The following is a 4,127-nucleotide window of genomic DNA, read 5'->3' on the forward strand; positions in this document are numbered from 1 at the left end:
AATATTAAAGAATTATTTAATGCTTTGTTGGTAAGATTGAACCATATATATAATTAAAATTTATTGTAGTCTGAAAAAATAATTTTAAAATATGCTTAAGTAATATAATACAAACGAACAAATATGAATATAAATTTTACCTTTTATCTTTATGAAATAATTGAATTATTTTTAAAGACTTTAACTTTAAAAAGTGTAATCAAAGTAAATTAAAAACAATAAAATACCAATATAATCAAAGAAAATAAAACAAGTAATAATATATGAAAGATGAAGAATGTGAAACTATATTTTTAATTTTAGCTTTCCTAATATGTTTTCATACTTATTTATAAGTTTATATTATTTTTACAAAAAAAAAATTAATATGTACTTTCTTGATTAATTAGTTTTTCAAATCATACAATAATACAAAACTAATAATCAATATGTTATACTTTGAATGTGAATTTTCATTTCATCCATTCCTATTCAGATTATGACGAGAAGATTGATTTTAAATTTTTTTTAAAAAATTGAGTAAATTATCCAAAAATAATCATGATTAAAAATTAACGAAGTGAACAAACAAGGTTTTGAAATTTTATTCCCTTTGCAAATTTGATTTAATTTGGAATAAAACAAAATTGGAATGGGAATAAGTTCAAAAATAATAAAATATCGAATATTTTTAGAGAATATTTTCTAGAACTATAAAATCTTGTAACAATGTTTAACATGTTTATTCTTCAAGAAAAAATTATCCACATTTTTATAAATTTTATTTTTTATATTTTTATTTTTACTAAAAGATCATTTTCTAAAAGCTGTCCAAATAAAGTTACCATATGATCCATGCATTTTACTGGTACTTTAAATAACCTCCGGAAATGCGGAACCTTCTCCTTTTTTGATATTTTCGATAAGTTTATATTCGTATTAAAGTGTAATTAATTTAAATTTATTTTTAAAACTTATTTATGGGAGCAGCACTCATGTAGATCTTTTTTTATAATTTTAATAATTTAAATTCGAAATTTGTTATTAACCGTAAAGAATGCAAAATTATTTTATCATAATTTATAGTTTATCATTTATGGAAAATGTGCTATAAAATGCAAAAAGAGAACAAATTTGGATTTATTTAATGGTGTATGAATAACATATTGGAGTTTTAAGTATAATTTTATTAATTTTTTTTATATTTTAGTGAATAACTTATTTAAACATTATAGTTGACATAGATCATAACAATTTTTTAGATAAATTAGCTAGTCTATATATTTACAAATTAATATGGTCACCCACAGATTTAAACCTAAGGAAAACAACAGACAATAGGAATAACCATAAGAAATAAGTAAATTGTGGAAACCTATTTGATGCTCTCATTTAACCTATAGTTATATTTATTCAATAAATAAGATAAAAAGAATAATATTTTTGACATATTTAGAATTTGTTTTAATTGACTTTAAGTTGGTTAAATCTAATTTTAAATTATTTTTAGTTTTTGAAGTATTCAATGAAGGATTTTTTTATTAAAAAAAAACAACAACTTAAAACAGGTTTAAATAACCTTAAAAAAAGTTTAAAAATTAAAAATTAAAAATAGCTAATTTCCTACTTTTTTGATTTTTTTAACTTAAAAAATTACTAAAAATAAAACATTCCAAAAACTATTTCTTAAAAGCTTATTATTTTTAATAAGCCAAACAGACTTAGGGCCGTTAGGCTATGTGACAAAATATGATATTATATCATAATATTAAATTTTAGGATGAAATTAAAGTTTTATTTGAACATGCAGTATAAAATTATTTTATCGTATATTTTTTCAAAATATAAAAATTTCATAAGTTAGTAATACTATTATATAGTCTTAATTGTTTATTCAATCCTACGAATAAAGAAATTTTTATATAATCGCATTATAAATTATTATAAAATCATTTACTCCCCACTTAAATTAACTATTTCATCAAACTTTAAAAGCTAACATAAAATGTAGTAAACTAATCTTTAATAAAATCATCCACATAATACGGACAATCTCTTCATGTTGAATTTACATTCTCTCGACCATCTATTTAATTGCATCCATTGTCTCATATTTTACTGTGTCCAACATTTTTTTTTTAGTTATTTATTCGTCAATATCATTTATAACTATATCTTCATTTTTACAGATCGTAAATATTTCATCACTTTTTTGTTATTTTCACAAATAATTATATAATATTACACAAATTATGACAATTTTCACTTACGTGTCAATACTATAATAGTTCATGCTTTTTTTTAAAATCTATTTTCCAAGCTTCAAAAGTTCATGGATTGTTTTAATAAAATATATATTTATAAATTTATTTTTGTAACTAAAAAATCTCAAATTATGATATGAAAATTTTTGTATCATGATTTTCAAAAAGTATTGAACTTTATCTAATGATATAAAATTATATATCGAGATATCATATTGCATAGCTAAATATCTATTTAAATAACTAATATGAGTCGGAACGAATATTTGATTGTGATAGTAATAGACTTGTATCCAAGTAGTGAAATTATTAACTCACTAATCGAGACACTGACAATTTCCCATCTTTTCTTTCTGTTCCTAGTCATTCTTTATTTTTATTATATTATACACATTACAGTAATTAATTAATTAATTATTAATAACTACACACAACCCCCCAAAAAGAATATTAAATCTTCTCTTACGTACACAATTTCTCTCGATTTCTTCACCTTTAGTCCATATTTAATTTACACCGTTGGATTTATTTGATCCAACGGTTAGTGTAATTTAGGTTTTTAAATACAAGGTGATGATATCATCATCTAACATTTATCTAGAATTGGAAATGTTAAAAATTGTGAAATTGCAGGCTTTTTTATTCTGAGTAGAATGAGAATTAACAGCTTTTTATTTTATTGGTAATTGTTAATATGGCTTCTGCACTGAACCAAAAGATTTTGCTACTAAAAGAATAGTGTTTTGTACGTACGTGTAAAAGTAAAGATAAAACGTAAATTATGATAGAATGATAAATATTTAGTCGTGATAAATTTAATGTTTTTATTTAAGAGGACGAATAAAAGGTTAGTTTATAATAAAATGTTTTAGATTTGGCTTAATTATAATATTACTCACATAGTTTTTTTATTTTAGAATTACTATTTGTTGCTTTTTTGTATTTTAATTGTGATATTGTCTTGTTGTAATTATCGATTTATCGGTAATATTTTATTATAAATTTTTATTTATTTACTAAAAAATTCCTATGACATTGAACAGGTTTATCTAGAATAAGTATTTATTGAAAATAATGTTTTTGCTTCTAAGATATAATAAAATTCACATATATTTTATTTTCTTCGATCTTTTGTATGAGTCTGTATTATTATTGTCAAGATATTCATTCATTTTTAATCAAAAAATTGTATCTATACTAACTTTGTTGATAAAGGAACTTCTTTATTTAGTGGAAGTGTTATTGCAAAAATGCAAATATAAAACTTTTTTGATATAAATTTAATTTAATTAGAATTTTATTATAAATATCAAAAACCAAACAAAATAATTAATTAAAAAAAAAGTGAAGTAGTCTCTAAGTACACTCTCCAAGACAAAGCTATTAAATCTCACAGGTGACGCAATTATTATTAGGCCTGTGGGCTGTGCTTTTAGGTTATTGTTCTTCCATTAATTAAAATAAATTAAAACAAACATAGTAATATAAATTTAAATTTGACTTTAATCAATAAATAAATAATTAAATTTTAAGTATATCTATATAAATATATCTAGAAATCTTAATCTATTTTATACAATGTCAATTCGTCAATATTTCAATTTACAAAATTATTATTAAAGATTCTTAAAATTTATGTGTTACATTAATATATTATAAAAATAATTTAATTATTATTTTTGGCCAAGTAAATATATTTGAACATGCATTTTCGTAAATTAAAATAACTATTTATATTTTACGTTAATTAAATATTTATTAATGTTTCCAATGTGTATTTTTGTAAAATCTTCTGTAAACAGTCATTTTTATTTTCATTTACGCAAGTTAAGTTAACTGCCTCCTACGTATACTATTTTGTTCATTATTTTTAATGACTAACAA

This window comes from Solanum lycopersicum, chromosome 11, assembly GCF_036512215.1.
Source record: "Solanum lycopersicum chromosome 11, SLM_r2.1".
Lineage (NCBI taxonomy): Eukaryota > Viridiplantae > Streptophyta > Magnoliopsida > Solanales > Solanaceae > Solanum > Solanum lycopersicum.